Here is a 14,858-nt window from a genome sequence, read left to right on the forward strand (position 1 = left end):
AATATCGCTGAAAACGATCGCCTGCTCAGACCAGTTCTTAGCCTGTCTATCAAATGGGAGGTGGATATTCAGGTTAAGACCCTATTGGCGATGATGCGTGAATATCGCTGGTTTTCCAGCGATATTCATGCCTTTCCCCGCTATCGCCGGTTATTTTATCGCATTGCAGATAAACTTTGCTAATAGCACGTTATCTCTGCGATAAAATCTGGTGGTGCTTGGTGATTAAAAAAATGCCGCTAAGCTTCTTTAGCGATAAATATCGCGAGTTGTTGATATTATGCCCCATAAACTTTCTTTCGATTGTGTATGATTAAACACTTGAACATCAGCTGCATTCAGAATCAGCAAAAACAAAAAGATTAACAGGATTCATAAGATTCATTTATACAAACATGCATTGTCGAAGTTGTGAGTTATGACAAGGAGCTATATGGTTCATCAAGTTCTGCAAAGACAAGGACATTGCACTGCTTATGAAGCAGGTCAGGGGCACAGCTCTTGGAAATAAACATCTTGCAGAGTACCTGGAGATTGTACTCCCTTTTCAGTGCAAAGGCTTAGATTCAAAGTGATTCTACAAACAGAGACACGGGGCCCGATTCACAGAATGAACTTAAGACTAAATCCTAAACTTACTACTATTTGGTATTCACAGAATGCACTTACTACTTTCGTGATTCACAAAGTGAACTTACTACTTTCGGTATTCACAGAATAGATTTAAGACTACTAACTTTACGTCCGCACTCGGGCCGGAAATTCCGGCCCAGAGGCGGAGCTTCTGGCGTGGGGGCGGAGCTTACCACCCAGAGGCAGAGCTTACGGCTTGGAGGCCGAGCTTCCGGCTCAGAGGTGGGGATTTAGCCATGGCTGAAATCTCCACCTCTGGGCAGGAAGCTCCACCTCCGGGCCGCAAGCTCCGCCTTCAGCCTGTAAGCTCCTCCTCTGGGCCATAAGCTCCAGCCCCCAAGCCGCAAGCTCCACCTCCGGGCCGGAATTTCTGGCCCAAGTGCGAACGTAAAGTTAGTAGTCTTAAATCTATTCTGTGAATACCGAAAGTAGTAAGTTCATTCTGTGAATCCCGAAAGTAGTAAGTGCATTCTGTGAATACCAAATAGTAGTAAGTTTAGGATTTAGTCTTAAGTTCATTCTGTGAATCGGGCCCACGGAGAGGAAGATTTAAAAGGTAAGAACATAAGATTAGAGGGCAGGGGCTGGGGAGCAGAGTCTTTTGATAGGAGGACCATTTCCAAACTGTTTCTGTTGCATGAGACAAAAGATGCACCTAGAGTGAAGAGAGTTTATTGTGCAGTGAAAACGCTTCACCACAACAATTACATGCTCTTCAGTCATCCAAAATGCCGAAGTCAATTTGGGTTTGATTGGCAAAATAATTTAATAACAAGGGGGAGGAGGTGAATAATTTAAAATGTTATATAGAACCTAATTCAAAAGGCAATAAAAAATTAAAAAGGACAAGGCCAGGATTGATATGTGGCTTTACATAGTATGAGAAAGTGTGCCCTTGGTTGTGTATCTTAAAAATGAATTGTGATTTCCTTATCAACATATAAATAGCACCACATAAGTGTGCAAGAAGGTGAAGAAAAGGAAAAGCACACCACTTGACACTGATCCTCTTCCCCTGTAGAACTTAAAGAGCAGCGTCTCTGCCACCCTTCCCTGCTTCCAAGATGCTTTGATCACAAGGTGCATGAGGTGTAGTCTGCACAGAAAGTAAAACAGGCAGTGTTACAGGCACAGCTGAACACAAATATTCTTGGGCAGTTATATAGATATATTTTGTAGATGAAATGGCAAGGACATGTTGAGCACACAGCCCCTTACAGAGTGGGCACAGTGACTGCAATACACAATTCTTTCAAATCTTTAATGCATGCAGTGAGATGGTACGGTATTTCCTAAAATCACAATATAAACGGGTGGTCCCTGTACTCTGCTGGACGGGGGTACAGGCTCTGAAATTGATGGGACTTTCATAATAACAACAACAATCCTAGACCACGAGCCCCTTAGAGCCCAGAGTTCGGGGGGAGTGGAAGGGCGGTGATAGCTTTCTGCACAGTGGATCAGGGGCCAGAAAGCTTTACAATTGTGCATACATCATTTGCTTTCATATAGCCTGTGAACGTAAAGGGCCTACATTAATATATACTATTTGAGACACTCTAGCTTAGTGTTCTGGCCCCGTTGGAGTTACACGTGGCAATCGGTCCAGTACATTTAAAGCGATACTTCATGTAATGTCTCCCTGGCTGAGGGCTGGAGGTTTCCACAGGCACCTGCTTGTTCTTGTGACCAGGCTGCTGGTACTCCAAGTGAGCCTGGAATAGCAGCAATGTGTGTGTTAGTTAGCTAACCCTACCGCCCTACTTGACTTTAAAAAACACACCAGATGTGCACCTTATTGACTCCACCCAGTGTACTGTCCTTCCTGGTGCATCAAGTTTACACATGCCGTGACTGACCCAGCCCCAGCCTCATTGACCTTTCGGACCCACCAGATTTACATATGGCCTGCTCTACTCCAGTCCTACTAGCCTGAGCAATACATTAGAGTCACATATGACTTTATCCTCCCGGCCCCACAAGCTGGCCGCCATCTTGTTGTTAAAGGAGACAAACTTGTTGTTGATGCCTTTAATCTGCTACTTCCCCATGGTGCAGATCTGGTGTAGCCGGGGTCGATGTCCAGACTGGGCAGGAAGGTGGGCAGGAAGCCAAGGGCGATCTGTGTCACTCCTCACCCGTTCCTAACCAGGGTCAAGGCACTGGTGTACCTCTGCAGCCCGGGCTGGCAACCCACCACCTCACTGCTGGACCAAGGGAGGCTGGACAGGGACCCCTGATGCTGAAGCTTCATCTGTCCCCATCACGGATCCCTTCAGAATCATGTCAGGGTCACCATCTGCACCCCTTCTGTCACTCATTGTCCAGCTCCTGCAGAGCCCTCACCTTCTCATTCCTTATAGATTTTGCAACTTTATGGCTACCAAAGCCAACACCGGGGTTTGTTTCCTACAGAAGAGATCATGCACTTGAGTATGTTAAGGTTTTCTCATATGTGATAAAGCATAAGGATGTTCTGTGAAATAAAGTTTTGGAAGGATCACACATTTTGGTCAATGCTGGAAACCTGGGATTGAACCCAGCTTTCCAGTTGCACAATGTGCACTTCAGCAGAACGCTTGGTATCTCTCTCTGCTATCAAAGCTTAACAAACTGGGCTTCATTCTTAGAGGATGAAATTAGCCTTTGGGTGAGAGGCAGAATCCAAATTCTATTTCAGGTAGGTTTCCAGTTTGCAAACCTTTCCCAAGTACATAACAGCGCTTAACATAGACTACCTTACATGTTTTTTTAAACATTGTCGGGATTCACAAGAAGGCGAGCTGAGCCTGGATTTCGAGCCCGGCTCCCGAAAATACAGGGTGGAGCTGTATCTACCAGACCTAATAAACAGACCGAGCCGACCAATAAACCTGAAATTGGGGTAAAATATTGGGGAAACAACCTTTACAACGCAACTTTTACAACGCACTACCATTACAACGAAACTTTTACAACGCTAAAACTTTTACAACGCATACCATTACAACGCATGTTTTTACAACGCAAGTACTTTTACAACGCATGCCATTACAACGTAAGTATTGGTAAGTATATAATTATATTTAATATTTTATATGTTTTTTTTTTTTTACGTTTTCAGTTTTTGGGTAAAGGGGTATTTTTAGGGTTTAGGGTCAGTTTTCAGTTTTTGGGTAAAGGGGTATTTTTAGGGTTCAGGGTCAGTTTTCAGTTTTTGGGTAAAGGGGTATTTTTAGGGTTCAGGGTCAGTTTTCAGTTTTTGGGTAAAGGGGTATTTTTAGGGTTCAGGGTCAGTTTTCAGTTTTTGGGTAAAGGGGTATTTTTAGGGTTCAGGGTCAGTTTTCAGTTATTGGGTAAAGGGGTATTTTTAGGGTTCAGGGTCAGTTTTCAGTTTTTGGGTACAGGGGTATTTTTAGGGTTCAGGGACAGTTTTCAGTTTTTGGGCTACAGGGGTATTTTTAGGGTTCAGGGACAGTTTTGGGTTTTTAGGGTACAGGGGTATTTTTAGGGTTCTGGGTTAATTTGGGTTTTTGGGGTACAGGGGTACAGGGTAAAAAAAAATTAAATTAATTAAATTAAATTAAATTATATTAATTACAATTAATTTTAAAAAAAATATTATATACTTACCAATACTTACGTTGTAATGGCATGCGTTGTAAAAGTACTTGCGTTGTAAAAACATGCGTTGTAATGGTATGCGTTGTAAAAGTTTTTGCGTTGTAAAAAATTTGTTGTAACTGTATGCGTTGTAAAAGTATGCGTTGTAACGTCATACATCCAAAATATTGTGGTATTCTGGGGAGGATCAGTGCCGCCACCACCAATGCATGCAGCAATAATGCGTCGAGGCCAGGAGGCTGCTGCTGCCAACCTTGCGGTCCCCCACCTCCGACAGTAATAGAGCATGTGGCATGTGTAGCAGTCACCTGCTCCACGCTCTGTGATCTGCAAAAAAGCACAAACACCCATTGCAAAGGAAAATAAACTTTGTACCTGTCCTTGCATGGTGTTTTGCTCTTTGCCCAGACTCATAAAATCGCCGCCACTGCTCCTCGCACTTCAGTGGCAAGAAAGAGGCCTTTATGTTTTGTTCTGCTCATGTGTTAAAGTCAGCGACTGATAAATGGTCTCACGTGAAGCAGGGATATGCGTGCGTTTTGAGAGTGTGTGCATGCTGGGGGACGACAATGTGCACGTGCAAGCACGCATGCTACAAAGAGCAATGCCGAGAACGTTCTGTTCACCGCCACCAACGACATCAGGCCCGTCCTCGACCATGGAGAGACAGCAGTCCTGATCCTATTCGACTTCTCAGGAGTGTTCAACACCGTATCCCACCACATCCTCACCGAAAGACAATGCCACATCCCGTTGTGGCATTGTCAGTGAGATGCCCAGGGAGATGCCCTGAAATGGATCACGTCCTTCCTCACAGGACGGTCCCAAAAGATCCGCCTACCATCCTTCATTTCGGATCCCAAGAGCATCATCTGAGGTGTCCCTCAAGGCTCATCCCTCAGCCCCACCCTGTTCAACACATACATGACACCCCTGGCCAAAAGCATCAAAACACATGGCCTCAACATCATATCTTATCCAGATGACACCCAGTTCATCCTCTTGCTCCCAGAAGACCCCTCCACCGCCAGGACCAACTTCCACAACTGAATGCCGAGCGTCCCCGACTGTATGAAGATCAACTACTTGAAGTTCAACATGGACAAGACGAAAGTGCTGATTTTTGGGAACACCACCTTCTCATTGAACAACACCTGGTTGCCCTCAGAACTCGGGCCCACACTGACAGACCACACCCTCAACCTCAGCATCATCTTAGATAGAAAACGCACCATCAAATGCCAGATAAACGCAGTTTCCTCCACCTGCTTCCCCACACTCTGCATGGTCCAAAATATCTTCAGACAGCTCCTGTCAACACCAGGAAATCCATCACTCAAGTCTTAGTCACCAGCCGGCTGGACTATGTCAATGAGCTCAGCACAGGACTCACTACCCAACTCCTGAAGAGACTCCAGATGATACAGAACTCAGGTGCCAGACCATCCTCGTCCTCCCCAAAAGGAGCCACGTCATCCCCACCTCAAGAACCTCCACTGACTCCCCACCCAGAAAAGATAGAAATTCAAGATGATGATACATGCCTATGAGGCCCACACAACCAAGGACCAGGATACATGAACCAATAGCTGAATTTCCACCAACCCTCCAGACTCCTGCACTCTGTCTCCCTTGCCCACGCTCCCTGCTTCCACCGAAGCATCAGTGGGGGACGCTCCTTCTCCTATCTCACTGCCAAGTCCTGGAACGACCCCCCCACCTCCAAACAGCATCCTCTCTCCCTGAATTAAGAAAGGGACTCAAGACCTGCCTTTTCGATGGATCCCAGCAAGAACCCGACACCTGGGTAGCCTCAAGAGTGATTAGTTGAGTCTCCAAATCCAAGTTGATTGATTGATTGGTGATAGACTCTGGCCACTGCACCAATAATAAGACAAACACCTCTGTTGTGGTCATAAAGTACAGCATTCGGACACACCACCACCTTAGCTCTTTAATAACTCCTCCCCTGATGGCTCGCCCGGTGCCAGGATGCCTCAATGCGTGCTGGCCGGGTGCTCTCACCTTGATGTGTCATGTGACACATTACAGGCAGGAGCACAAAATGAAAGCAGCGGGGTAGAAATATTCACACTGCCCCCCACCCCAGACCAAAATGTCGAAACCACTACATTAACCCAACAGTAAATTTCAGCCCAGATGTTTCGCTTCCCTAATGCCCATATAGTGAAATGAGCACTGCATCCAGTGCACATATGGGTCACAGTGATGTTCTGAGAAGTAATTGGATTCACTGTGCTGCACAAGTGCCAGTGAGTGCTCATGCAACTAAAAAAGGGCATAGGACAGTTTCAAACCATCTGTTCCTTTTGTGAGCTCAGAGCAGTACGCGGGACATAAGATAGTCACTATGCTGACATAACTCAGATTGTCTACCACACATGGCACTCTACTGCTCTTTTTATGCGGATGTGCACATGTGAGCAAGCAAGCACCATCACTCACATTGCAAGGAAGGCAATGGCTGAAGTGGGCTGAACCAATAACCTATGCTGTGGTGGGTGGAAGCAAATGTGAATGACAGCCAAGAGCACCAATGGATGAAGAGGACTGAACCACTGACCTATGCTGTGGTGGGTGGAAGCAAATGTGAATGACAGCCGAACGCACCAATGGCTGAAGTGGGCTGAACCAATCACCTATGCTGTGGTGGGTGGAAGCAAATGTGAATGACAGCTGAACACACCAATGGATAAAGAGGGCTGGATCAACGCCCCGGTATGTACCTATATGTATGTATTTTTTTTAAATTACATTTTTTGATTATATGAGGCTGGCAAAACAGATAAAGCGTTTTCTAGGCCAGACCTAAAAATGTAAAATGGTAAGTTTCACCCCCAAAAGAAGCACAGAGGGAGGCTGTGGGTATTTATGTATTTATTCCCGGAGCGCTGGGATCTGCGTGCGCTCGCTTTGCCGGTCGGCGCCACACAAAATGGACGCCTTCCGGTTCCGGAATGTAGACTTCCGGTTCCTGCGCCCTCGGCCAACAACTAGAACGATGCCACATATCTCCCCCCTTTATACAATCAATAACAGAATAAAGGAAACAATCTCTTACTTAATGTCCATATCATAGTCCTTAAACCTCTTGGGAGCCCTCACGATTCTTCCTGTTCTCGTCTTCACTACTCCTTCTACCTTCTCGTCTCTTTGCGTGTCCTTTATGGCAATCCTTCCTCGGGCTTCCGTTCCTGCACCTTCTCCAACGTTTTTCTCCTCACCTTCTCCTTTCCTGTTCGCACTGCGACCTTCCTCGCTCTCTCTGTTGCTCCCGCCGTACATGGTCTCCTTTTCCTCCACTTGCGGTGTCCTTCCTTCCACTTGCTCTTGTCCCCTTTCACTACATTCCACCTCCCTTCTCTCTGCGTCCCCTTCTATGTCTTCGTCTGCTCCCGTCGTCCACTTCAGTATCTTGCTGCATTTGGCCATTCTGTCCTGTGACCAAGCTTTGCCGTCACTAAGTAGTGCTGACCGGGCGAAAGGTTCAATGACCTGTAGAGGCGGTGTGAATTTGCTCTCTCCTTTCCTCTTCAGGGTCGCTATCTTCACTCTCACCCAGTCACCTTTCTCAAGTGACACTCCTTGGGCATTTCGTCTCTTGTTGAACTGTTCAGTATATGTCTCTTGTGCCTTCTCCAGATTCCTCCTTACTATTGCTGGTGACCATTTGCTTTGCACCACCATTTGCCTCCATGCGATATTGTCCTTGGTGAAGGGCTCTCTTCCCCTTAACACCTTAAAGGGGCTGTAGCCTGTGCTTCCTGGCGTTATGCGGTAGGCCCATAGCATCTTGGGCAACTCCTTCTCCCAATCGAGTCCATCATTTATTGCAGCTTGGATTGTCCCCATGATTACTCGATTGAATCGTTCCACCTGGCCATTTCCTGCCGGGTGTTAGATGGGGGTGTGCTTTACTTCAATCCCGTTTCTGGACACATAGGCCTCCCATTTGGCCGAGACGAATTGGGGCCCATTGTCGCATGTTATGATCTTAGGGATTCCTTCCTTTATGAACACTGCATTCAAGAACACGATCACTGCATCCGAGTCTACTGTGTCCTTCACCTCCACCTCCGGCCACTTGGAGTACCTATCTATCAACACAATAGCGTACTTCTGGTTCACTTCGATGTCCAGGATTGGCCCTATTATGTCGATGGACACCATCTCCCAGGGTCCTCCCGGCATGGGAAATTTCCCCAATTGTGGTCTCAGCATTACTTGGGATTTGTCCGCTTTGGAGCAGGAGTCACATTGTCTCACATACCTTTCTACTTGAGCGTCGATCGCAGGCCACCAGTATGCCTGTCGGGCCAGGGCCTTGGTTTTCGTGATCCCCTGGTGTCCCTCATGCAACAACGCCATCAAGTGTTCAATTAAGCCTCGGGGGGGAACTACCTTGTCTCCTCTGAGTAGGAAAAGGGGGTCCTCCCCCAGAGACAGCTCTTCTCTCACCTCCCAGTATCTTCTCAATTCCTCTTCTCAGGCCACCCATGAGTAACGTATCCTTTGATAGCCTCCAAGTCCTCGTCCAGCCTGTAGGCCTCTGCCCACTCTTGCGCACTAATCACTTGCTCCATGTCTTGCACTGTCGCCACCACGTAGCCTTCCCATCCAGGTTTCTCCTGTTCCTCTGCTCCTTCCATGGCTGCTGCCCTGCTCAGGAAGTCTGCTACCTTGTTCTGAGGCCCCGGTATATACTCCACCTCATACACAAAATCTAGTAGTCTTAATGTCATTTTGGCTATTCTCGGGGTGGCGTGCGCATGCCCACTAGACGTTAAAACCTTTATCAGGGGTTTATGGTCGGTGCGGACCACGAACTTGGTCCCCCACAGGTATTGTCTAAAGCGTTCCATCACTCATACCACGGCCAGCATCTCTTTTTCAATGACGCTAAACTTCTCCTCGTTTGGCGCCAAGGATCTGGACGCGAAGCTGACTGTTGACAGCTCTCCTTTGTCGGACCTTTGCATTATTACTGCCCCCAGGCCTCGGTCACTGGCATCAATGGTCAGTATGGAATTCGCCCTTGGGTCAAAACCTTCGAGTGGTATGGCTTCTCCCATTTCCCTTTTCAACGTCTCAAACTCCTCCTGCTCTCCTTCGGTCCATTTGAACCCATTCCTCTCCTTCAGCAATTGGCGTAGACAGTGCGTTTTGGTAGCGAAGTTGGGGCTGAACTTGCTATAGAACTCAGCCATCCCCAGGAATGATCTGACGTCTTCTTTTTTTGCTGGGGTAGGTGCGTTCTTTATCGCCTCCATGTTGGCTCTCTTTGGCTCAATCCCTTTCTCGCTTATTTCGTGACCCAAATAGGTGATGGAGGGGACCCCGAGCTTGCACTTTGACCATTCCGCCGTGAGTCCGTTCTCTTGTAATGTGCGTAGCACGACATGGAGCTTTTCGTTGTGTTCTTGCTTGGTTTTTCCCACTACGAGGATATCATCTTGGAAGAATTGAACTCCCTCCACCTTTTGAAAGAGTCTGTGCATCAAGTTTTGGAATACCGCTGCCACGGATGCCAGTCCAAACAGCATTCTCACGAATTTATAACATCCGAACGGTGTTATAAAGGATGTAAGATGGCTGCTGGACGGATGGAGTTTCACTTGATGATAAGCTGATGACAGGTCCACCGTCGAGAACCACTTCACCCCTTTTGTCATAGCCAACATCTCGTTGATGCGTGGGAGCGGGAATTTGTCTATTAAAATGTTTTTGTTAAGTTCTCTGAGGTCTACGCATAGCCTCACCTTCCCGTTGGGCTTCTGGGCTACCACTAGGGGCGACAACCACTCAGCGCTCTCTATGGCCTGTATCACCCCACTTTTCTCCAATCTGTCCAGTTCGTCTTGCACTGCCTCTCTGCAACGGAATGGTATGTTCCGGACTTTGTGGATGACGGGTTTCGCTCCTTCTTTCAACCGTATCATGTGCTTAAACTTGACCAGCTCACTGATCTGCCCACTGAACACCTTCGGGTATTCTCTCCGCCAAGCTTCCTCTCCTTGTTCTTTCTCCATGTCCATGAGCAACACCTTTTCTATACCTCCTGGATTTAATAGGATGCCCAGGGCGCCTTGATCTTTCCAGCTCAGTACCGAAGGCCCTTTTTCTGCTACGTATAGTTTGCAGTTGGCTTGTCTCCCCGTGAATTCGAATAGTAACGGGCAATACCCTAGCATGGGTATTCTCTGGCCAGTGTAGGTGACAGGTCTCACGTCCATGGGGTGCAGTTCTGCCTTCACTTTAGTCATGAACTTCTCTTCCCATACTTGTTTCTGGACGATCGTGATGGGGGCTCCCGAGTCTGCTTTCATTTCAATCGGCACCCCACCCATGTGCATGTCGAGTCTTGGCTTATCCGACTCGTTGCCTCCCATTTCTAGGACTTGGACATCGATGTAGAGGAGTTCATCCGGGTCCTCTTCCTCCTCTTGTGTTTCTTCTTGTTCCTGGTTTCCTTGGTCTATATATTTGACGGTGGGTCTTTTGGATTTTCTACGACACACTTTCTCATAATGTCCAAATATGCCGCAGAACGCACACTTCGCCCGGAACGCTGGGCACACCTTGTCGTTGCCCAGATGATTCGTGCTTCCACATCTGTAGCAGCTGGGTCTTCCTCCTCTGCTTGTCTTCAGGTTTTCTCCTCCTGTTTGTTGGCTTCTCCTGGTGTCCGGATTTCTCGTCGGTTCGCGATGTCTGGGTTTGTCTCCCTTGTTGTGTACCATGACTCTGCATACTGTTTGTGTGCCTCCACCGTCCTTCCTGGCTGCCTGCGCACACCGTTTGGACATCTCTGCCTTCTTCACCATGGCCCATACCTCCTTCAAGGGAGCGTCTCCGTTGACCCACAGTTTTTCCTGCACGTGCGTGCTCGTGGTATGCATTATGACTAATTCGTCGTGTAGGGTACCAAATTTACACGTGAGGGCTAACTTCTGCAGAGCCGCCACATATTCATCCACCGTCTCACCACTCTCTTGTTTTCTGTGGAAGAAGTTGTGTCTGTCGATGGCCACACATACCACAGGTCTGTAGTGTGCATCTAGGTCTTCTATGGCATGCCGGAACACATCTGTGTCGGTCGCGTCCCTGGTGCCTTTGACTATAGTGTCGTATACTCTCAATCCCTCTGGTCCTAAATTGTGCAATAGTATCTTCCTTCTCCTTGGGCTCGTGTAGGCGGCCTCACTTTCGTCCTCCAAGGCTTCCAAGTAATTAAGGAAGTATCTTTTCCAGTCTTCCCACGGCATCGTTGGTTCCCCCCTCTTCGGAAGGAACGGTACCATGTGGGTGAGGGAAGTGGATGGTGTCGCCATCCTTCCGTCGCCCCTTGGGATTGCCTGGGCGGGAACCACGTGGTTAGGCGGGCTGCCTGGAGCCTGTCTGGTCTCGCTGTCTTCTTCGTCGTTCTCCTTGTCGCTAGCCCCACCTGTGGCTCCTTCTAAGGTATTGTCTAAGCGTGGTCTACCGCTGTCAGCTCTGCTGGGCGCCTCACCTCTCTCCTGCCAATTCGCCAGCGTGCCTGACTGCGGGGATAGTGCACTCTGGGTGTCGCTACCTTCTTTGGCTGCGTTCGTGGTGGGTAATCACTTAGCATCAGCACGTGTGTTAATGGTCCCTTCCCCGAGCTTGTCCCCCTTGGCCGCCTCCTAGGTGGGCGGAGTCTTCGTTCTCCCTCGCTTGCAGGAGATTGAGTGAGTGTGGGGTGGCGTTGTACTGGCAACACGTTGGCAGGCGCACTGTCCGACTTCCTCTGCCGCGCTCCGGGACGATGCCTGAGTATTGTGCTGGGGTGCACGGTGGATTCAGGGCTTCTCCAGTGTTGGTGTGGAGATATTCCGTTTTTTTTTCTCGTTTTTTTCTTGCGGGACCAGCGTGGTTGTTTCTTGCCTCAATCCCGCCTCGTCACCATTGTAAAATGGTAAGTTTCACACCCAAAAGAAGCAGAGAGGCAGGCTGTGGGTATTTATGTATTTATTCCCGGTGCGCCGGGATCTGCGTGCACTCGCTTTGCCGGTCGGCGCCACACAAAATGGCCGCCTTCCGGTTCCGGAATGTAGACTTCCGGTTCCTGCGCCCTCGGCCAAGAACTAGAACGATGCCACAAAAAATGCAAAAAATCGACAAAAATAGACATTTGCTTGCTTCAAAAAATAAGCTTAATGCTGCACATTCAAAAGGAATTCACAAGTATTTCGGTGCGCTGTGAACTGTCTCTCAGCAAAATTAATCTATTTGATGTAACTGTAAATCCCATTCAGTGATCAGCTCTTGGCCCTCCCAGAATCAGATCATGGCATCTGTTTACAACCCTAATAAATCTTGGATTCACCAGCCACGCTCAGAAGTGTCCGCACTTTTCCCTTAGCAACACGATCACACTTTTGTTTGATAACATGGAGTCTCAAGTTTGCGTCAAAATAAGAATGAGGAAACGCTTTTTCCAGAAAGAACCTTGTTATCATCTGCAAGCAGGGCTAGAAAATATTTATATGCACTAAAAATAACTCACACTTAAAACGTGATGCAGAACGCTTAGCTAAATAATACTTTAGCATCTGTTTCTTGCTGGGAGCTGCAGACAGGACTGGGCTGGTGGAACTGTCTTGGCAGCTGCCCATGAAAACAAAAACTAATCCACACATTGAAGAAAAGTGGAATCCTTGCTGACATTTCTGTAGAAGCTTTGCTCGTGCATCCATGGCGTACTGGCAGCAGGACAAATAAATGACACACTGTCACACCATCTCTGTCACCGAAGGGGACTTTTTAAGGCAGATGTGCGCATGTGCAAGAACAAAATGGCATCGCTCGAGCTGAGATGCGCCAGAACTCATAAATATGCCCCCTAGTGATGTCACTTCGGGCTGGACTGTTCCCATGAGGCACAGGGTCGAGACTGATTTGCATATGGCCAGGTCTAAACTGGGGTGGCGAAGTGAGCTAAAGAATGATGGATTTAAGCCCGATCTCTTGACTGGCGGTGAATGTTTTGATTTGTTCTGCATTCTGACCATCAATTGTGTGTCTTTTGCTTTTTCGCCCTAAGTGCACCAGGTATGCCCAGACTTGGGTCCTGGGCTAACTGTCCCACTGGAATGAAGCTATCCTGGCTGAAGAGGGGTGAAACCCCAAAACCAGTCCTAGGATGCTTGTTTCCAGTCCAGGGAAGACCTGGCTTGGCAGTTCGGGCTGGACTATTCCCATGAGGCACAGGGTCAAGACTGATTTGCATATGGCCAGGTCTAAACCGGGGTGGCATGGTGAGCAAAAGAATGATGGATTTAACTCAGATCTCTTGACTTGGGGTGAATGTTTTGATTTGTTCTGCATTCCGTCCATCAATTGTGGGTGTTTTGATCACTCAAGCAGAAGTCGCTACTAGATGAGCTGGGCTGACCCACTGCCCCATGCTGTGTGCTGGGGTGGGTGGAAAAAAATGTGAAAGACACTATCCCTGAAAGATTCCTTGTGTGTGTATGTATATACCTAGTGATGTCAGACCTAAACATGGCCTGCTGCTGCTCAATACTCTTGTGCGAGCTCATAAGCAGGTTGCCTAGAACCCTCACAATCTTTGCACCAGTGCACAGAGGTGTCTTTGTGAGTCTAGCATAGTATTGGTTCTGCAGGCATACCCTTCTAGTTCAAAACTAAAGACTAGACAATTTGCGAAGACAACTGGAAGAGGAGTGGGGAATTAAATAAACGGGGGTGCGCGCGGTGCATGGGTCAAAGAGGTTGAGTTATCCCTCTGTACTCCAGAACACCAAATTACTTGAGAGGCTCCTTCACAAGAAAAGACCATGTCCAAACGTAAGTGCCTGAAGTGCTGTGGGAGATATTTGCATACACCCCACCCAGGAGAAGTCCACCAGTTGAGGACGGCCGCGGAGGATAGAAATGAGGGGGATGATGTTTAGTACCAGGATCAGGACCTGGTTATTAGCCCTGAGAGACAGCCTTCCGGGGAGGACGATGACCCCGCCCCTGAGTTGGAACTCTCTGCCAGAGCAGGCAGCAGTGTCTCCTCAGAGCCTGTCCCCAGAGGAGTCGGCCGACAAGAAAAGGTAGAGGGAGATGAGACTGCAAATGACCAAGCTCAAGTATGAAACTGAGGAGAAGAAAATGGCTGACGAAAGGCCTGAAATTGTGACTCTCTCTTGGCCTGGCGTGATCAGATAACAACATTAGGCACTTTGTTCTTCTAGGCACTATTTTTACTTAAAAATCTGAAATTGCATATCTGCAGTTCTCCTGATTGGATTTTGGGCTGAAATAATCTATTACATTTGACTCTACGTTTCTAATTTGGTTTATGAAATTTCATGTGTTGTGTTTTCGCTTTATTACTCTTTGAATTGCTACATAAACGCTTTGCACATTGCCTCTAAGTTAACCCTGATTGCTCTGTGCCAAGATCCTAGAGGGTTGAGCACAGGTTAGCTTGGGGCTTCCTTGTGACTTCACCCTGACAAGGATTGTGGCTGCTGTCTGAGTAGGATGTTACCCCCCTCCCCAACCAATAACCCAATTTCTCACAGAAACAAATTTTTAAAAATATACTATACATCACGACCAGCAAG

This window comes from Lissotriton helveticus, chromosome 11, assembly GCF_964261635.1.
Source record: "Lissotriton helveticus chromosome 11, aLisHel1.1, whole genome shotgun sequence".
Taxonomy (NCBI): domain Eukaryota; kingdom Metazoa; phylum Chordata; class Amphibia; order Caudata; family Salamandridae; genus Lissotriton; species Lissotriton helveticus.